Source organism: Bombyx mandarina, chromosome 02 (genome assembly GCF_030267445.1).
Source record: "Bombyx mandarina strain Sakado chromosome 02, ASM3026744v2".
NCBI classification, from domain to species: Eukaryota; Metazoa; Arthropoda; class Insecta; order Lepidoptera; family Bombycidae; genus Bombyx; species Bombyx mandarina.
This window is the reverse complement of record NC_143209.1, coordinates 7,099,872-7,123,114: the sequence shown is the minus strand read 5'-3', so window position 1 is coordinate 7,123,114 and position 23,243 is coordinate 7,099,872. Positions and strand designations below refer to the sequence as shown.

At 36.4% G+C, this 23,243-nt stretch overlaps 1 protein-coding gene and 1 long non-coding RNA gene across 3 annotated transcripts in view; one reads left to right on the top strand and one right to left on the bottom strand.

Annotated features, from left to right (window-relative positions):
- The window catches only part of ced-6 (PTB domain-containing adapter protein ced-6), a 68,691-nt gene that overhangs the window by 22,851 nt on the left and 22,597 nt on the right, over positions 1 to 23,243 (top strand). The window lies entirely within an intron of this gene.
- LOC149503418 (uncharacterized) overlaps positions 1 to 23,243 on the bottom strand; it is a 28,968-nt gene that overhangs the window by 3,980 nt on the left and 1,745 nt on the right. The window lies entirely within an intron of this gene.

Sequence of the window (23,243 nt, the reverse complement as noted above, 5' to 3'; positions counted from 1 at the left end):
CAAAAAAGAAACAAATTGGTTGATTATGATAAGGTTGCATTTTTTTATTAAAATTAATATCACCAAAATCGGTTCATCTAGAAAAAAATCCGAGGTATTATGATATTGAGGTTAGGTAAAGGAAATACAATCCATTACAGAAGGCCCTTTATTTTAAATATTCCACCCACTGGCGGAAGGGAGACTTTTGAGTCCTCACAGGTGCTTATTATGGTGCTGAAGCAGTAATGCGTGTCGAGTCCGCACTGGTCCTTATTTCTGCCCTGAAGCAGTAATGCGTGTCGGATTGTAGGGTATTTATTTATTTATTTATTTAAATAAGTACTGCCACATCACAAACATCTAACATTGAAAATAAATTTAAACTATTTAATTTATGGCCTGATGCATGTGACAACAATGGCGTATATAGCATTGGCAATTCATCGGCTCGAAAATGGAATACAATAATAATAATAATAATAGGGTAGGCCAGAGTTTCTCACCGGATTTTCTCAGTGGGTCGCGTTTCCGATCCGGTAGTAGATTCTGCGAAGCACTGCTCTTGTTAGGGCTAGTGTTATCAACGTCGTCAGATTTGAGCCCCGTGAGCTCACTTACTTATTCGTTCTAAATCTAGAATAACCCCTCTAAGTTACTAGAATAGGTAATAAAAAGATATAACTTCAGAGCGCCACGTAGCGCACCGGTGACCTACATCGCAATCAAAGGCTTAAACAATAAGAGACCAGGATAAACTGGAAGGTACATAATACGCCCGCAACTGACCTCACGTATTGTACTAATGAAGTCATCGCGAACATTCTGTGTCTTATCACGCCGACTAAATTTAACATTAATATTTGTTAGTTGAACAAACATGCATTAGACTGGATGCTGTGCACATAATGTTCTTAGTTAATGATTGTTTTAACAGTTCAACATACGATATGGTATCAGGTATTGTGGAAAATGTCACATGATTTTTTTAGTACAGTGGCTCTCAAGTTTGTCAGCGCGTGAAATAAAAGTATTTTAACGGGTCGCGTTTCTCAAACATACTACTAAAATTGCTTAGATGGGTGGACGAGCTCACAGCCCACCTGGTGTTACGTGGTTACCGGAGCCCATAGACATGTACAACGTAAATCAACCCATCTCGACTCAGTTTTAACAGTACAACGGCATTTTCACCCTTCAACGCATTACTGCTTCACGGCAGAAATAGGCGGGGTGGCGGTACCTAGTCGTGCGGACTCACAAGACGTCCACCACCAGTTAGTAGGCAGACGAGCGCACGCTACACCTGGTGGTATGTACTTGCTATTGCTCGTGGACGTCTACAATGCCCAGGGTCACAGCCAAATTGCTTCCTACCGCTGAGGGACCTTTCAGAAGTCGTTTGAAGAAGGACATGTCATAGCGCTCAGGAAACACCGTTCATTCTAAAGTCGGATGGTACGCGGTAAAGAGATCTTTGGAAACTCACTGAAAACTTAAAAATTTAGCTTATTGCATTTGGAAGATTTTCTTATTTCATGAATCGTAGAGAGAAAAAGAGAAAGAGAGACAGTATTCTTTATTATACACCAGAAAATAAACAAACAATGCGATACATTAAATACAAAAAAAAGTACAATTGGCGGTCTTATCGCTAAGAGCGATCTCTTCCAGACCAACGAATTCCAACCATCAGGTGGACAAGAATCATTTGGAAACGAATTACGCGCTGTGTATCAATCCAGTGAAATATATACATATACATACACACATACATATACACACATACATATACACACATACATATACACACATACATATACATACACATAAACATATATACATATATCCGTAAATATGCATACAAGTAGTTATACGTATTTCATTGGAACATCAACATACCAACCATATCAAGCATATCTTCAACCCTAAGCCGGTCAATAATGAGTAAGTACCGTCTCCGACTCGACCTTGAAGCTTTATTTCCAACTGAACTCTTTCAGACCAGAATTAATTGCATTAAGATGAATTAATTTTAAATCTGATATTTTACGTTTTTAGGCTAAGTTAGGTTATATAGCTTTGGCCTTAATTGTGTGTAGTAGGGTTGTCAACAGGCTGAGAATTGTTATGAATGATACTACACTTTATTCTTGAAATGCAGTGTAATAAGCGTTGGAAACTTGGGATTTTTTTTCCTACCTATTCTAATGACTTCGAGGGGTCATACTAGATTCACCGAGCGAGTAGGTGAGTTCAAAGGGGTCTAATCAAACGAATTTTCTAACACCAGCCCTACCAAGAGCAGTGCTTCGCAGAATCTACCACCGGATAGGAAACACGGCATACTGAAAAGATTCGGTGAAGAAACTTCGGTGGGCTCTGTCTGAGGCACAACTCGATAATGGTTGGACTTTTCATTCTGTCACGCGAATTGTCATAAATGGTCCCGCTGCTTAATTATGTCAGGGTTGACGGTACCGTGATATATTTCAGTGGGCGTCGCATCCATTTTACGAACACAACAGCTCGGAAACCATCAGTTATAGTACTATACATAGTTAACCAACATTTTATTTCACTCTATCCAGTGCTTGACGTCAAAGATTCGAAAGAGACAAAAAATATTATGTTTGGATGTAACGGAATCTTTGAATATATTATTTTGACCGACTTTAATAGGATAAAAAAAGATGAAATGAATAAAATCGTCAATTCGGTTTTCTATTTTCGGTTTTATAAACTACATATTATAAAGATTACGAACAATTGTTGTCAGTAATGAAGCTTTTGCTTAATACTCGTACAAGTTTCCCACCAAGTTTTATTCATACAGACGAACCGCGTGTGACAACCCTTATCACGAGATCTTGTTGATAAAATTTATTTTTGTTTTAATTGCATCGTGTGCACTAAGTCTTGAAGGTCATACGCGTTCTCTTGCAGATTTTTTTTTATGAGACTACAAAGACAGACTTAATGATTTTCTTTTATTGCATTTGTAGATACGATCATGCGGCCCACTTAATGTTGAGATGTTACCGGGCTCATGCAGCAATGCTAGGAGAACAGCCAAATCCCTATATATCGCTAAGAATTCCCGCAGACCTCGCTTGAAGAAGAACGCTGCACGGCGCTCGGGAAACAACACGATGTCAAGTATTGATGTCGAAATGACATATTTATTATACACCTGTCTCAAGCTCCGAAGCAGAAATAATCGCGTGGACTTACAATACCCTCATTACTCGTGATTCGTTTCTGTTAGTTCTGGGTTTTTTTAATACTTGTTGGCTAGCGGATAAGGAACTAGTTCAGCTATGCCCGTACGGGTAGTCGAGCTCATGGGCTCAACCTGAGCGAGTTTGCTAACGCTAGCCCTAGTAAGAGCGGTGCGGAATCTACCACCGGATCGGAATGACGATCTATAAGAAGATCCGGCGAGAAACTCAGTGGGTTATCTGTTAGTTGTTAGAGTTGTCCTACACGTTCATCATCCTACTTGAGTAATATTTACAATGTTTTTTTTTGTTCAAAATTAGCATTAGCAGGAATGTGTAGTTTTTAGTTTTTTTTTATGAGCCCTCGACCTGCGAGCGTAAATTTTGAATCAACTATTTACCAAAAATAGAACAAAAAAACATGCCCTAAATATCTATATTTTTTAGTTTTAAATGAATCTTTTGTATACCTACTATCCATGGTAATTCTAGGTAAGGTTTATTAAATTAATTGATTTAAATTCATAGCCAGATGTAGAGACTGTCAAAAAAGACAAAGACTCCATACAATATACAATAACATTGATAATTGCATAAAGTACTTGAAAGCTAAAGACTCTGATATCAAAATTAAAATAAACTTTTACTCCAGGAATTCGCATAGATAGATATTTATAATAGAATAAATACATTTATGTTAGTGACAATCTGAAAAATGAAAAATAATCAATTTATTGGCAAATATAACGTAATTATTGAGTGTCAAAGTAAATAGCGTCTTTATTTAAAAAGAGTAACAAATAATTTTAAACTAAAAAACAGGAATCACATTACAAAATCAGTAATAAAACGCTATGGCAGCCTCGTTCCCACGCAATGCCATCTATCAGAGAGTCGTTAACGCGATAATAATTATGCCTTAGATGTTACAAACGTTATTCGATTGATTTCTTAAATCTATGAAGGTATAGTAATTGAATATTGGGCTCTTGGGCTTGGCTCTTGTTGGAAAGGTGCACACATAGGCCAATAAGTCTTCTTACGTAATACCCTGTATATTCAAACTAGGCAGATTGCAGACTATGAGAAATCGTCAATATATATACGCACGTAATTTTTTTTTTAACGATGACGTCAATATGATATTACGTAGACTTTATTGGTTTCAACTGACGTATCTTATAACCATTTAAGACATTATTTGTTGTTAACAAATCATTCAATCAATTTAATTGCGAGTCTTGATATAAGTACAAACCATTTATTTGTTAAAACGCCTAGCGCAACTCCTGCTTTCCTTTAGGCGTATTATTCCCAGGGACGTCTTAAATTAGGCTGAGGCCCTTGGGCACACACGAATTTGAGGCCCTTTTGGAAAGTAAAAAAAGCGAATTATAATAACATTTTTTTACTGAGTATGACCATTTATTATAGGTAATCAAATACAGTATGATATAATATGTCATTAATGATATTAGAATGCTGCTGGTTTTTTGGTTACGATCACGATAACGGAAATCTAATAAATGTGTGAGAGAAATTGTCGGTCCTTAGGGGCCCCCTGAGAATGGGGGCCCTGGGCACGGGCCCCGTGTGCCCTTATGGCAAAGACGGTATTGATTATTCCAGCAAAATTCACGCAAGTTCCAAAGCTATTTTGCCTTATGTGTGATCGTCATCACGACGGCAGAATTGGCGGTGAAGGAGCAGCACATTCTAGTGACTTTAAGTTCGATCTTAAAAGGCCTCTGTTACCGCTATTTATCTATCTATTTTTATTAATACGTGAAGCAAAAATTTGTATCCCTTTTTACGAAAATTGCGCGGACGGAGGAGTATGAAATTTTACACACTTATAGAGAATATAGAGAAGAAGTGCACAATGTTAATATTTTTTTAAAATAATGCATAAAAGATACATTAAATCAATAAAGAAAACATTACACACACTACATACCATGTATTTGACGCACACACGCATGCATACTATTTATTGTCAAACTTTTGTTCTTGACGTCTGTTGTCAAATTGAGAATAGATTAAATATTGTTTGTCTTTATTAATATTTTTTATAGTGTGGTCTTGGCGAAATTTTTGAATATAAAAGTATAAAATACAATCATAATAGTGTACAAACTTACAATTCCAATTAATTATAGTCGAATTTCGACTACTGCGGGAACACTAGTAACACTAGAAGTGCACAACCAGAGAAACTAAATACTGTTTTTTATTCAATCCTGATGTTTTTAGCGTGCATGAATAATCCGTACGTGAATGAATACACGAGTTATGCAATGTGGTACACGCTGGTTACTTATTTTCGTTCTAATTAACATTTCAATGCTATTGTGTTTGTAGCATTGGCGTTACGCAAATTCTTTAATAGTTTACAGCAAATAACTGACACGTATTGTATCAAATAAAATAATGAAACGGCCGTCTGGTGTAGTGGTAAGTGACGTGGTCACTACACAAGGGGGTCGCGGGTTCGAATCCCGCCAAGGGAAGATATTTGTATGATAAACATAAATGTCTTTTCCAGGGTTATGGATGTATATTAAATATATGTATGTGTATAATAAAAATCTTACATTTATTTCCGTTATCTGGTACCTGTAACACAAGTTCTTTACGAACTTATCACGGGACCAGTTACCGTGGCGTAATTGTTAGTAAATATTTATTTATTTATAATAGTTCAAGTGAATTGCATTGCTCTTCTGGTACAGTTTGTATTTTTATTAGTGTTTAGGCTTAGGATAATCTGTCTCCTACTATGTGGACAGTAGATATAATCAAAAAGTGAGACAACTTGTAAAGTGTCCAGCTGTAAGTAACAAAATTACTGCTCAAAACCCGCCGAAAACAGCTTCAATGCAGCAAGTGCTATGAATATAACAGTTTTAGACGGAGTGAAGGGTGAGGAGCTTAAAAAAAACTAATATTTAGCGTCATCTTTGAGATTACACATCTTGTTAGGTTACGCTACCCTAATTAGTCGCTTTTAGATGGACACTTTAATACAGCCTTCCTTACTCTCCTTGAGATAGTTGAAATGAACGACCGTATTGTTGGCGTGAACACACTTGTCTTATTTAAACACCTAGCTCGAGATATCTGGACCTATCTGGATTTGTTTCTATTTCGGGAAGGATTAGACACTTGGACTTAAAAACGACAATGAAATTGCTAATTGCGTTCGATCCTCTTCCAGAAGCCCACAACGCGGCCTTCGTGATTCTAACTCACGTTTGAATAATGTTGCGAAATGTGCGTGGTCTTAATACACAGCCGTAGTCATGCGACGTAAGTCGATCCAGAGACTGGTACAATGTTTTCTCGTATTCACGATTTCCGCAATAACATCGTGTAATCAGAACGATACGGAACTATTAGTTATTAATTGCTGAACTAAATTTTATGAATTCGATTTCCTGTATGTGTGGAAGGTATTGTAGTTTTTCCCCTACCTCTACGCTGGTGGCCTAGGGGGCTATCCCAGCTAATCCCGGATGGGTATGTGAGCTCACGAGCTTCATCTCAGAGAATTTTCTAACTGACGCTAATTTGGGATTTGCTAACAACTGCTCGAGAGCATCCAAAGAGAATCTGCTTCGCAAACGAGGCCAAATTGTAATGAATTAACTCAATACACCATTATGTTTGTCCGTTACGTGTCGTTTGATTGAACGCGGAAGGGAACGACTCGACGTACACGAATAATCGATTTTATATTTCAATTTCATAAGATATTCAATAGATAAATAATAATAATAACTGGGAACAAATCACGCACGGTCATCCAGCCTCAATTTGGGCGTCCCTTATGGGTACCGGAGATTGATAAACATACATAGATACATAATTCTGTATATACATAGATAGTACACAGCCAGACAAAGAGCAAACAAACCTGTTCGTCACACAATGTTTGCCCGATGCGGTAATCGAACCCACGACCCTCGGCATCAGTCAGGGCCTCCTGCACCACTGACTGAGTAAAAATAAAATCAAAAACCTAACATCAATAGCTCTCTAATTTCACTCTGTTTGATATATAACGAACTCTTACATATCAAAGTGAAAATAGAGAGTGAGAAAGGAATATGAATGTCTTCTTTTTCTCTACCTTATCCCACTAGGTGGGGCGAAGGAATATGAATGTGATCTCTTAAGCCTCTGTATGCTGATAGAACTCTTCAAAATGGGACGCGTGACTGCATCGCGTGCGGCAGACATAGGCATAATAATTGCATCCGTAACAAAGCCAAGCGATCCTCACTCTGACAGTCGGCCATATTTTCTGATTGACAGTTATGTAAGCGACGCATACGTGTAACACTCGCACAGGCATGTTTGTTACGAATCTAGTTTACGTCGCCATTGTTCTGTCAAGCGGCTGTTAAACCCACATAAAAACGAATGCTTGCATTCCTTATTTAAACTAGCGGTTGTCTCTGTGTTGATTTAATTGTCGAAAACCGAATTATTATAATCGAATATCCTTTTTAAGCTATTGCATAGCTTTTATCGGGGGCTTTGAGCGCGGCGACCGAATCAAGAAATTCCGTAACGAAAATAAAACATAACACTCCCACTCCGCCTACCATGTAGCGCATTCAACACATTCACACATTGGGCTTGTGTAGTGTTTGTGAATAAGCATGAAAAGTCTGCCCATCTCTCTCTCGCGCGGTCTAGCTTATGAGTGTGAAGGGGACAGTTAATGTTTTGCTTTTGTTAATGTTTGTAAATATAGCGTGGTCTTATTTTATTATTGTTTTAATATTAAAATTATTAATGTCTTATTATAATTGCATGAGTTGATAAATAATGCTATGCAATAACTTTACCGCGGCAGTCCCCGAGTGCCACACGTGTTTTTTTTTTTATTGAAAGTTCTCGAGTGGCCACCGCGTAACGAAAATCGTAGTGTGAGTGGGTCTCGAACGAGGCGGACCGACAGACAATCTGTGGAAGGTGGCGGGAATCTACTGGATGTGATCAGCCCAGGACCGATTGTTGTAGCGAGGCTTGGGGGAGGCCTATGTCCAACAGTAGACGACGGCTGTGGGCTCACGGAATAAAAAAGAAAAAAATTAGCCATTTTTTTATTAAATATAACATTGTATGTATATAGACATAAAAATCATCAAGGCTCGAAGGGTCAAGCGAAAATCTGCCCTCACCCTTAAGCTATAAGATAAACTCTCAAACAACAATGTTTATTATTTACTAATAGATCTGTTTCTAAAAAAAAAACTTTTTCATTTTCTAATTGGAACAGTATGGCCGTTATCTAAAAAGGTGTATAATTGCAAATTGCGTAGAAATATGAAATAAATATCGTTTTTGAATTCAAATGATAATTAATAAATATTATTGATGAAATTTTCATGTATATTTTATCTTTTTTTTCAGGTAAGCCTTCGTCATAAATGTCATGGAATGTACTTCGGGAAGTAGATATACCTAGTTATTTAACTGTACAAGATTTTGATATCATTTTTGTGATGATTGAGTCTAAAAACTCATGCATGACTTATCTGGAACTCTCGAATCTCTTTTGGAACCTCTGGGTCTGCGGAGGGACTTCGGTTCCCTCTGTATTTTGTACCGTATGTTCCATGGGGAGTGCTCTGAGGAATTGTTCGAGATGATACCGGCATCTCGTTTTTACCATCGCACCGCCCGCCACCGGAGTAGAGTTCATCCATACTACCTGGAGCCACTGCTGTCATCCACAGTGCGTTTCCAGAGGTCTTTTTTGCCACGTACCATCCGGCTATGGAATGAGCTCCACGGTGTTTCCCGAGCGCTATGACATGTCCTTCTTCAAACGAGGCTTGTGGAGAGTATTAAGCGGTAGGCAGCGGCTTGGCTCTGCCCCTGGCATTGCTGAAGTCCATGGGCGACGGTAACCACTCACCATCAGGTGGGCCGTATGCTCGTCTGCCTATAAGGACAAAAAAAAAAAAACTAAATAGAGAGAACGAACCGTCATGCCATGACTTTAATACGGAAATTATGCGAACAATTGTTGATTTACTATTAATCTTAAAATCATTATTCCGGTCCTGTACAAAACATTTCTGTAGTGAAATTGATTGTAAAAATGAGAAAACTATTTGGATGTTATTTTGATTCTGCAACATGCAACTTTGCTAGACGACTTTTGGTCATTCTCCTTTGTAAAATAAATAAACAAAACACGAACGTCCACACTTAACCGCGTTCGATAACGAATTGGAGAATGGGCAACGTGTAGATGCGTACCGCCATGACTGGCCCCACTGCCTTGGATGTGCCGCCAAAAAACCGAAACCAACGCCATCCCTCGACGATCGCACGCGTTAAAGCCATCCCCATAGACATCCCCACTGAGTTTCTCGCCGGAACTTCTCAGTGGGTCGCAATCCCGATCCGGTGGTAAATTCTGCGAAACCTTGCTCTTGCTAGGGCTAGTGTTAGCAAATTCTCTCAGATTGAGCCCGTGAGCTCACCTACCTTAGACTACCAGCGAATAGGTAGGGATAAAGTGCCATCCTGACCACCACGCCCGCCACACGCTGGCCCAGCATAGTGGACCATCACGATGGCCTATCATGTAGAGGTATTATTATATTGTACAATATATTATACAATTGAGACTGCGACCTCATATCTCATTACTGTATAGTTGGGCCATTCGCTCGTCTAACGGTCTATGAGCTTAAAGAAATGTTAACGTTTTAATTTTATCGTTAAGGGCCACATAGTTTAAACTTAATATTTATAACATTTTAAATCGAAAATACATTGTAAATACCTGTGGGCTTAGTGCGAGTTTTTTAACGTTCTCGATAGCGTAAAAGTTAACTCAAAATTGTGTGGAGTTGGAACGTAGGCGACGTTTGCCGCTAGGGACGCTGTTCCAACTGCAACCAATTTTGAGATAACTTACGCTATCGAAAACGTTAAAAAACTCGCACTAGGCTCACTGGTCTGTTGTCTGGTTGTCTCTGGTCTCTGGTGTCTGGTTTGTTGTCGGGAAGAGGAGGTACCCACGACCGTGCAACACACTACAGTAACTATAAGTATCCCAAAATTACTCTTCATAGAATTGTTAATAAATATTAGTAATTTTTTTAATTAGTAGAAAAATACATAAAATTAAAATTTATGCCTTTCTTCAAACGAGGCTTAAATCGTCAAGTTTAATTGCGTTGAAAGAAAATTTAATGACTCGTAAGAATAATAACAAGTTATTAACCATGAATAAATACCATTGTATTTACAGTGTTGACTTGAATCACTGAGATATTTTAATGATTAAAGTCACTGTTATGATCGCGATCAAAGATGGTCGTTTTGTAAAATGACAAAAGGAAACAAGATGGCGTCGTTTCGCGCTAAAATGGCTTCGGTTTGAGGTTAAAAGTGAAAGAGTTCCCCGCCTTCCATTGTTCACTGGTTAGACGTTTTAAATGTTATTGTATAGTCAATGTTTTCTGAATTCTATTGTATTAAATGAATAAAATCTTGTAAAGATCTTTGAAAATTTCAAGGAATGCTCGTGGCAAGCGATCTTCTTTTTTTATGATTGAAAGATTACTTGTGGCCCGGAGGCCTTTTCAGCTTCACCAGGACAGGTGGGCGGGCAAAGGCTCAGCCAGGAGGGGTGGCATTTGCTAACAACTGCCCGAGCGCCTCCGAAGCAGACCTAACAACTCAAGAGCAATTGCTTCGCGAATGAATCTACTACCGGATCGGAATCGCGACCCACTGAGAACTTGTCGAGTTCGGCGAGTACAGTTAGCGGGATCCATAAGCCTGCTCCTAGTATTAGAGCTGAAGGTATCTAATGCAAGAGTTATTGGATCTGATGGATCCGTAAGGCTCTTGGCACTATGGAATGAGTTTCCATTTCGTGTTTTCAGAGAATAACGTGTCTTTACTGAACCAGATTCGAGCTATAATGAGACTATTTTACGTTACACAAAGCGCCAAAACAACTTAAACAAAACAAAAAAATAATTAATACCTTTTTTAGATGTTATTTAAATGAAATAGTAATCAAATCAAATCAAATCAAATAAAAAATTTTTTTTTATTCAACATAAATGAAAGTACATACTTGTTGAACGTCAAAAGAACTACCGCCAATTCACAAGAACTAGCCTCCGTCCTGAGAAGAACTGGCAAGAAACTCAGCAGGCATGTCTTTTTTTTATATATTAGATTTTTTTTTATATTAGATTTTTTTTAAATATGAATTTTTTACAATGAGTATAACGTAATAATTACTACAATATTGAAATGCCCGGAGCGAGGAACTCATTCCCACTTTGTGCAATCTTCTAGATAATTATAGTAAGCTTTATTGCACAGATGTTCTTTAATAACGTTTTAGCCCCTAAACAGGAAAGCTTTATAGTCTGAAATTTCATAATGGCGTGTATTTTGAAACCAGCCCGTTCTAAGACCGCGTGAGTCACAAGAAACGCTTATAAACTAGATACAAATGCGATGACTCAACGCCTCTCACTCGCAAAGCTCATGTTTATAATAAATAATACGAAATTATCGAAAAAACCGGTACACATTTATTATTCTAAGTTTATGATTCGTTTTTTTTTATTTTTATTCAATTTTGTAGTCTATACGAAGAAGCGCTTTTCAACGTCACTGAAGATGTAAATGAGGTTATTAACTTATATTATGAAAACATTATATTGTTATTAAATAACCTTGCAGTTGCGAATGATTTTTTTTTTTAGATCTAATCGTAATTTCTTCTGATTCAAAACTCTCTTCCACAACCTCTACGATTGGCCCAGTATACAGTTGGATGTGGTATAGGCGGATATCGAGGAAAATAACCTCACCCAGAAGGATTCCAAAGCCCGGGCAAAGCGGAGGGGCTTAAGTAGGATAGCGGATCCTGGCACTAGACCAGAAAAACGTTAGGAAGAAGAAAAAGAAACATAAATTCTTCTGATAATTCAATAATCACTTTTCTGTGGAACTTGTGGAGAACTATGTATTTTGTTTTTTTTTTACACCTGCAATCTTTAAGGAACTACAAACTTGCCCTGATCTCAAACGACGAAGCGAATATCTATATTTATCACCGCTGTCGTTGTATATTATTTAATGCGCTTGTGTTTCTCATTAGTATCTCGTAAACTAAGTTAGCGTATGAATGACCTAGACATACATTGTACGTGTGTGAATAAGCGGCTTTATGTTGCGCGCAAAAATCAATGCCACGACACCGGCCGGCCGATAAAAAAAAAACAGTTTGACATTCAAAATTTGACTTTACATTTTTTTTTTGTTTTTGTTAATATAGTACCATCGCATATGTAGTTATAGGGCCTCGGTTCGCAAACTGTGGAAAACATCTGTCAAGGCTTTAATGAGCAAGAATTCCACATGACCACGACTGCTCTGCCAATAGCAACCTATTATGATGATGATAGTACCATCAATGCGCGATAGGGAGACGGTGATTTTGGGCAAGTAGGGTTTCATAAATTTAATTATAGTTGAGAGGAATCGACAAAGGGAATATTTTTCAGCCAGAACCAGAACCAGTAAAATTGCTCGGTAGACCGGCGGTAGGGTTGTTTTTTTTTTTGGAACGAAGTGTTACCTGTGTTAAAGTTTAAATGTTTTTTTTTTATGAAATCGTTACATAGATTAGAATGGTTCATAAAGTTAATTGCGTGTACTCTATGGCTTTTACAATGTAATTTTTTAACATTGATTATCTAGACAGCACAATAGCCTTGAAAAAGCAACATGGCAGTTTTTTTTTTATGTTGGCAATAAAAGTATGTTTCTCTTTTGAAATTGTTCGTCTTGATCAAAAGCTTTTTATTCAGTAACCAAGATGATGGTCGAATTTCAATGATTTCATCAACTCTACTAAAAAATATTATACAGACTGTACGGTTCTTAAGACGAAACGAGCGTATTTTAATTTGTGCAAAAATCTCTTTTAAATTCTAATCCTCAATATATGCAGTTGCTGGTGCATTACTGGATTACTGGTGGTAGGACCTCTTGTGAGTCCGCGCGGGTAGGTACCACAGCCCTGCCTATTTCTGCCGTGAAGCAGTAACGCGTTTCGGTTTGAAGGGTTGGGCAGCCGTTGTAACTATACTGAGATCTTAGAACTTGTATCTCAAGGTGGGTGGCGTATTTACGTTGTAGATGTCCATGGGCTCCAGTAACCATCTAACACCAGGTGGGCTGTGAGCTCGTCCACCCATCTAAACAATAAAAAAAAACTTAACAAAGCCCACAAATAAAATAAAAAAGCGGTTGTCTTCAAATTAAGAAGTTAAAATTGTTAAAAGACTGTCCATGAGAACTGCCGTGTCCTCGTTTTATGCAATCGGTGTTTCGTGAGAAAAAACAGCAAGATTTAAATTTTGTTAGTATTACTGTATAATGGCAACATTGTCGAGGCATAGAGATTTTATTATTCTTTCTAAAAATTTTATTATTATATTTTTTTTATATCTTGCATTTTCTTAATTAAAAATTATGTTTCAACTTAATACAAATTAGTACATGCGACTTAATATATACAAGGGTGAAATTTCTTTCATTTTCCTTTACTTCCTATCATTACTTTCATGTATATTATTGATCGGAACCCCTTCTCGGGTAAAGGCCTCCTCCAGCTTCTTCCAAACCACTTTGTCCATGGCTTTCTTTTTCCAATCGCTTTTATGTTATAAGCCATTATTATTACTCGTTTAAACCTGAAGAAACATTAAATTAACAAAATGAAACAATTCACCCAACTTCGCTCCGCCAAAAAGCCGTCTCTAGTAACACAAGTTTGCACAAATGCAGCAGATAAACAAAAAAGATAAAACAATTTAATCATCTGATTACTAATTCCGCGACAGAAACTGAACGCGCAATAGTGATGCGACACCACGTGTCTGTCGATATAAATCATTAAACAATAACGACCTTTGCCCGCGTCCCGTCTCGTATCGATAATGAATTAATCGAATAATGTTATTCGATATGAGTACGCGGAAATAGCACGTATTACAACTACGCAATAACGTCGATAATTATTTGCTTTTGTTATGTTTAGAACCCGTCGAATCTATATATATAAAAATGAAACCCGTTTTCCGTTGTCACGACATAACATGAAAACGGCTTGACCGATTTGGCTTATTATTTTTTTGTAGTTTTCTAATACTCTGTACAAGGTTCTTACGGAAACAAATATTAAGAAAATCTCTCACAAATATTGAAAAATATACATTTAATTTTGCATATTTATTTGTGAACTATTCCACGCGGACGAAGTCGTGGGCAAAAGCTAGTTTTAAATAAAGAAGAATGCTTTCAGATTCCGAATCACGAATTGTGAACGGGGAATGCGAAAGAAAATGTAGCTTTTTCTTTCTTTATAGTCGCGACACTCTAGAACGGTGTTTCCCAACGTAGAGCCCACGCCCCACAAAGGGGCAATTTGATAATTAAGGGGGGCAATCGCACTAAATTAATATAGACAATCTGTATGAAAATTAATTTGAATTTCAATTTTTTATTATATGTTTTGAAATATTACTTACTCTGTTTTGATAACAATTTCATAGTGATTTCTTCCTAAAACCTATCATTTGTGTTTCTTAAGTGAACAAATCATTTTTTTAATGTTAAAACTTATGTATAATGGCATAAAAATTTTAGAAATGTTACAGTGGGGCATGACACAAAAAAGGTTGGGAAGCACTGCTTTAGACAGAATGGTCGTATGTATAATTTTTGAAGCCATATTTGAGGCCCCTGCGTGATGTCCCGTCACCCCTCTCTGCTCAAGGCCATATTATTGTACATATTCAAAGCACCTCCAACTTTTTTATTTTTTTTTATTGCCTTTGTAGGCAGACGAGCATACAGCCCACCTGATGGAAAGTGGTCACCGTCGTTCATGAACGCCAGCAATGCCAGGGGCAGAGCCAAGCCGCTGCCTATAAATATACCATAACTGCCGACTTGATTTCGACTTGACTAGATATTTTGATTTCATATTGAATTCCAGGGTACTACTTAATAATATAGCGCTACCAATTAAAAAAAATTGGGAAACTTTTTACTTTGAAAGCTTTCTTACGATTAAAAATAAACCGAAGCAAAGTCATAAGTTAACGGACTCTCTCAAAAAATGAAAATTTCGTTCGTTCGTACACCATTTTTTTGCAAAACTACATGCTGATTACGAATAGAGTCAAATGTCATGTATCCTAAACCCAGAATCTAGGTTATCGGTTTTTTTTGTGTTTTCTTTGTTGACCGAATTCAAAAAACGGCACAACGATATGCTTGCTATCTGACAGCTGTTGGTAACTAACGAATTGGTAATTAATGATTTTTTTTTATTTTATTTTTTATTAATAATGGTATTATCGTTTCCTACCCACGCCACGTCCTTCTAAAAGGTGGACCAATGATTTACTAAGATTGACGGGGATCCGCTGGATGCAAGCAGCGCGGGACCAATCTTGGGAGATCCGGGGCTTTTTTTTTTATTGCTTAGATGAGTGGACGAGCTCACAGCCCACCTGGTGTTAAATTATAATTTGCGTAATTACTGGTGGTAGGACCTCTTGTGAGTCCGCGTGGGTGGGTACCACCACCCTGCCTATTTCTGCCGTGAAGCAGTAATGCGTTTCGGATTGAAGGGTGTGGCAGCCGTTGTAACTATACTTGAGACCTTAGAACTTATATCTCAAGGTGGGTGGCGCATTTACGTTATAGATGTCTATAAGCTCCAGTAACAACTTAACACCGGGCGGGTTGTGAGCTCGTCCACCCGTCTAAACAATAAAAAAAATAAAAAATAAAACATACATTTAAAAAAGTGTTCATAGAGATACAAAAAGAAACATCTAGAAAAAGTCTTAATAATTCTGAGTACATTTTACATATTATAATAAAAAAAAAAGAACAAACTTTTTTTTTAAACACCATGTATACATTTCAAGACATGCTATTAATTAGAAAATTTGCACGCGGGTCAACGACCGATAAGGATACAATAATATTATAACTTCGCTCTAACATCCTGACTAATAATCAATAGGATAGAAAAAGACGAAATTAATTGTTAATTCGTTTGGTATTTAAGCGTTTTTAGTTTTCAAACTACATAATAATAATAATAACTAGAGGTCCCGCAGTAGTCGAAATTGAACTATAATTAATTGGAATTGTAAGTTTGTACACTACTATGATTGTATTTTATACTTCTATAATCACACATTTCGCCAAGGCTACTCTATAAAAAAATATTAATAAAGAAAAACAATATTTAATCTATTCTCAATTTGACCACAGACGTCAAGAACAAAAGTTTGACAATAAATAGTATGCATGCGTGTGTGCGTCATATGGTATGTAGTGTGTGTAATGTTTTCTTTATTGATTAAATGTATCTTATATGCATTATTTTAAAAAAATATTAGCATTGTGCACTTCTTCTCTATATTCTCTATAAGTGTTGAAAATTTCATACTCCTCCGTCCGCGCAATTTTCATAAAACTGGATACAAAGTTTTTGCTTCACGTATTAATATATATAGATAATATATTGTTTTATAGTGAGTCGAAAAGTTATAACGGAACTACATTTTTTCAAGTCAAAAGCAATCTTGTTTTTTTTTTGTTTTCAGACGAACGAATTAAAAATTCTAAACGCTAACAAAACTAAAAAAGCTAAAATTAATATTGTATGCAAATTCTTCATCTACCTAAAATATTAAAGACAAGTGGCACGCTCCGACTCCGCTCGGGTCTTTAACAAAAATTTCAACGATATTTGACATAATATTGTTTTATTTTTTTAAATAAAAGAACACTTATTGCGGCACAACTATAATAGCTAGACATATGCTGTCGTGACACTTTTTATAAATAATAATGTGTTCTACAAAGTCGTAGTACATTATTTTATTTTATCATCGATAGTTTTCGCAGGGCACGCGATGTAAAGAATATTTTAGGTAATTATTTTACACCTTGGGTTACATTATTGGAGTTTCAGTAAGGATCCCTAATTTTTTTCAAAAAAGATTATAGCCTATATCACTCGGGAATAGTGTAGCTTCCAAACAGTGAAATAATTTTTCAAATCGGTTCAGTAGTTTCGGAGCCTTTTCAATACAAACAAACAAACAAAAGTTTCCTATTTATAATATTAGTATAGATAAATGCCATACGTGTTTTTTCAATAAAACGACATTGAAGAAACTATTTTATTGTTTTCGAATAGGTACTTAATTGCGACGAGCTTCTCTCGCAGTTCAAGCTGGGTTCATTCAAGTCGTGACCAACTTGAGTATTAAGAAACTAGTATTCTAAATTTAAATCAACAACCATAGACAATGCTATTGCACTTTTTATAACCCCTCAATATTACTGAACGCAAAAAGTCTGTGAGATTATTTTTCCTCTTTCGTAAAAGATACTGTTTTCAAGTTTCGAAGAAATCATATAGCAAAATGTTCTTTCCTTAAATCGGGTTCCCGGAATAAACAATACGTTTGTGTGGTTATTTATTTATTTACCTAACTAACTAAATCCGAGTAAATTTAATAGTGACACTGATAAAATTCGATGCTGAGAATTTTACAGACAGCCCATAAAAATGGGCTCCAGTAACCACTTAACACCAGGTGGGCTGTGCGCTCGTCCACCCATCTAAGCAATAAAAAATAAAAAAAACTAATTCGTTGCAACTAACCAACTTGAAAGTCCTTGGCACAAATCATCTCGTGCCCGATCCTCTGAACTGACCGACTTTGTGTGTCGAGTTCAATTTCCTGTCTTTATCAACGATGGAAAATTTACATAATGTAATGATGATATAAAAGTATACGATTTTGCGATCGGTAATCATTAAAAACACAAAACCCTATAATTTTCTTACACATATGTATGTAAATAACATCACGACCTTCTGGGTATGCACCTGCATAAATGTATAAGGAATTACGTATTCACATATTGGATTTTCAAGATGAGTTCCGTCCAAACTATAATGCAAGTATTATTAGGGAACAGGATTAAATTTGAGGCAAAAACTAGAAGGCGGGACGAAATCAGACGCGTTGAACTTAATTTTAATTTATCATGAAAAAAAAAAAAAAATTATTATTATTACAGTGGTCCTGCAATAGTCGAAATTCGACTATAGTTCTATTGTCAAGCACTATTAAACTGATTTAATTATAGTAAACTACAAATTAATAATATTAAAGACAAACAATGTTAACCATTTCTCAATTTGACCACAGACTTTAAACAAACAGTAACATATGTATGTGTGTGTCAAATACATGCTAGTGTGTGTCATGTTTTTTTAATGATTTAATTCTTTATACATAAAAAAAAAAAATTGCATTCTGCACAGCTTCTCTATATTCTCTATAAGTGTGGGAAATTTCTAAATCCTAGTTTATTAATGTTAAGTGTTTGTTTGGTCGCACCATCTCTAAACTATCTCTGTTTTAATTCGATAGAACTAAATATCGCTTTATTTCGATACACGCCTAACATGCTATCTTACAATCGAATAATACTACTCTAGATTTTAATTGACGTAAAGAATAATCGATGATATCGCTCGTAAAGAACCTTTTTAATTCGAATTTAGTTGCGTCCAACAATGGATCCTAATATTGCTGCGACGCACCATGCTTATCACTGAGCTCTACGGATTGCTCGGCAAATAACCCGATCTGTTGAGCCTCGGACTGCTAGGCTGTACGCTTGTGTGCGTGTTGGCGTTTACTAAAAGGCACTGACCGTTTATCGATACATGTTATCGATAAAATTAACTATTACAACGCGGAAACACAGAGAAAGATGTGAATGGTCCTAATGATATACGGCACCATTGTTGGCGGCGCCGATGTTTGTTACATACGTACTTTGTAATATGAAGAATGGAATGGAGCGAAATGAAATGAAGTTGCTGTATCTAAAATTGTAATCGATTGGGATGTAATTGAATGGAATGAAAAGGAATAATTTAAAACATCACCATCATCTCAGTATAAGTATAGCTGTCCACTGCTGAACATAGGCCTCTTCAATTGACCTCCAGTGCGGCCCGTCCGTTGCTACCTGCATCCAGCATGACCCAGCGATTTTCACTAACTCTTCGGTCCATTTGGTAGGTGGTCATCCCACACTGCCCTTGTCAGTACGTAAAACAATGCCCTATTAAAATTCTGAGAATTTACTGAGACTTTTTGATCGTTTGATAAAGGTCAACGATAGGACCATTCTTTCTATTGTCGTGTTTGTAAAGGCGACTAAGTGATTCACCGGAAACTGGGAAGCAGCGCTCTCTGATACTAGCATAATGCGAATGCCATCCGGCATTTACTGGTGTCTTGGCATATGAGCTCGCACCGATAGATACCACCATATTTCTGCCGCGAATCAGTTATCAGATTTGAGTAGAAGAGTGATATTCGTTCGATTCGTTATATTATTCAATTGAAACGTCGACCTTATTTGTGAAAGCAGGCGGCGACATTCACAGATTTTTATGGGCTGCGATAGTCAGTGTACACCAGGTGACCGCCTATCAGCTAGTTCTTCCTATATATCTAAATGTACAAAGGACATAAAACAAAGAAACAAAGAAAATAAATGTAGTGAAGCAAAAGCAAGTGTGGACTTTATTTGTCTTTTAAATTAAATCAAACAATGTCGAAGACGGTGTATATATTAGACAGCTTCTTTTTTTATTACCATTCACTTTTCCTTCAGAATGATAGTTTTGTTTAAGTACAACAATATCTCGCGTTCGCTTATCAGTTAATAAAGAAGAGTTATTGATGACATAATTCATCGTAAAACGCCGTAAAGCGTTAATTGTTCCGACGGCGATGTGATATAGTTTATTCAACTGGGCGTTGTTAACTTTATTTGCAGCATATAGATAGCATTTAATAACATAATTCATTAAACCGCCAATATAAAATCTATTTTTCATAATAATTACTCAATAGCCACTTTATAAAATAAATAAGATAAATCATATATAATATATTGCGTTTCTGATATTTTCTGATTCCAATTCATCGTTTACAAATATTTCTATATAAACCAGTTTTCACTCAGCGGTCGAAGATATGACATTGACTAATTGACTACATTGTCTAAGGTAGTCCAAAATCAGTTTTCTTCTTTGTTGAGATTTTGGTTTTATGCTTATCGCGTTTCCCTTTTTGATATCTGGGACTGACGATCAATATGACCTATATTAAATAAGTTCTCACAAACGCGTCTCTAGTCAATGTAGCGCCCTTTGGTAAGTACGTGGTCCAAATGGAAAAGGATAATTGAAAGTGCCGCAACGTAACACCCACGGATTTTTTCCCTATCTAATCGTTGATAGCCTAAAGGGGTTCTCTAGTTCCACGCGAGCAGATAGGTGAGCTCACGGATTCAACCTGAGAGATTTTGTGAACACTAGCTCTAGTCAGAAAAAGCGGTGTTTCACAGAATCTGCCCGCAGTAGAGTAGCAGTATGATCCGGTGAGAAACGTGTCTATGGAACACCCGTGTGCAACGAACGAACGACGAATAGGTAATGCCGTCTCTGAGTTCTCACGACAAATTTTTGCGGTAGGCAGCGGCTTGGCTCTGCCTTTGGCATTGCTGAAGTCCATGGGCGACGGTAACTACTCACCATCAGGTGGGCCGTATGCTCGTCTGCCTACAAGGGCAATAAAAAAATAATAAAAAAAATACAAGTGTAAAGGAAATTGACCACATCCGTTATGATAAATTTTGTTGTAAGTGAAAGTTGAAAATCTCCGAATAATCTAAGAATGAGATCTGAATTAATTTCGACAAGAAACAAGTATAGAAATGAAAAATATATATTAAAAAAATAGCGCTGTTTATTTTAGACTCATAAAATTAATTCCACCCGCTAATCTAATGTCAGCTTGGTCAGTCGATGGCTTTTAACGTTTTTAATCCAAAGCTGACAAATTAATATTTATGTTTCAAATAAGATTAAATGCAAAAAAGTTGAAAAGAACTATTTTCGTCACGACGGCAAAGTCATGTATTTAGGTATTCATATGATACTGCTAAATTTGATCTACAGTTTAAGGTAAACATGTTTATTTACTGTTTAAAAGTTCAATTCCATTAAAGTTTGCTGTGAACAGCTGTTTATTAGATAGCATCAAGGCCAGGTAATGCTAATCATGAAAATAGGCTGTCTGAGTGTTTCTAAAGAATATTCATAACAATAAAAAAAAACATATCGTTACGTGAATCTGGTCTTCTCCGATGACTAGCATTCCATATTAACGTATGCGATAATTTGATATTTAACTTCTACTTAACCCCTAACTTGATAGAACCTATTGTAACTGTCTGTTGAAGTTGTCATGACGTAGAAGAGCATTAGACGCCCGGTGTACTTGTAACAAGCAAGATGCTAAAGTATCAAAACTTATAATTCTATTTCAGATATGTCCAGGCGGTTATCAGACAGTAAAATAATTAATCGGTGACGAAAGTTTAACGCAGCTAGGACAGCAACAATTCAATACTGCTTACTCTCCAGTGTCTTGGAAGGGTTGTGTTTAATATAAACCTCTTATGTGATAAAAATAAACTATGACGGGATTAATTGAATCAAGCAGTTTCAAGCGGTTTCCAATTAAAACTGGTTAATAGTTAATAATAAATTTAAATAGTTATAAATATTGTAAATAAACATATTCTCAAATAATTAATATTGTCCAGTTAATGATACATTAGATGAAATTTAAATAGATACGTAGCAACTTACATATGTGTGCGAGTGTGTTTTTGTGCGGTCGTGTCTCTGTGTGTGAGCATATATACATGTACATATACACACAAGGCATTTAGGCATTTGTTAAAATGGTTATAATTTTTCTGTATGCACCTGTTTTGAATTGCAATTCAGATTGTTATATAAAATATTTAAACATAATTTCTAAGGTTGTAATTTGTTTTGTGCATCAATAAGGGAAAAAAAATTCAGTGATGCCGTTATATTAAAATCGTAGTGCTTAATACTCACTAATATATTTAAACATAATAAAAACTATCGATACGGCCCTAGGCCGACCTAACTCCGTCACTATTAGTCAGTGTGGATGAACGCATTGCATTTGTGTGCCCCGCAGTCGCCGTGTCAGCCGGTACTAAGTACGGAAAACGTTCCCGACCAGAAACGAAACGACGTAACTACAACACGTGTTCTTGCATTTGAATACGTTTAACATAGGAATTAAACTTGAATTTTATCTAATGCGATGCTGACAGATGAATTAGCGCAAAGGTACGGGCTGTTAAAATTTTGTTGAATGTACATGACGTGTATATTCGTAAAAATGAAATTATAATTTCGCTTTTGTATTAAGTCGAAAATGGACATTTTCGCTATTAATAATCGTAATAATGACGCTATTATTTCATGATTTTTCTAATCATTATAATAAGCATTACCTACGATAAAAAACCAAGCTATATGATTTTTTTTATTGTTGCTTAGTTGGATGGACCAGCTCACAGCCCACCTAATGTTAAGTGGTCACTGGAGCCCATAGACATCTACAACCTAAATGCGCCACCCACCTCGAGATATAAGTTCTAAGGTCTCAGTATAGTTACAACGGCTACCCCACCCTTCGAACCGAAACGCATTACTGCTTCACGGCGGAAATAGGCGGGGTGGTGGTACCTACCCGTGCGTACTTCCAAGAGGTCCTACCACCAGTAATCATCATTTCATATCAAATTCATCAATCATTTATATTAAATTGTAAAACAAAAATAGTTATTATAAAATCGGATGACTTAATTACTAGTATTATTGATAAATGAAGACCGATGTTAGTTTTTGTTTGTATTGTATTTATGAAGTTTATGATCTCAGAACCTTTGTTGCATTGCATGATTTGACTTGTTTGCAACTTTGTCATTTTTCAACGCACCGTATGGACAATTATC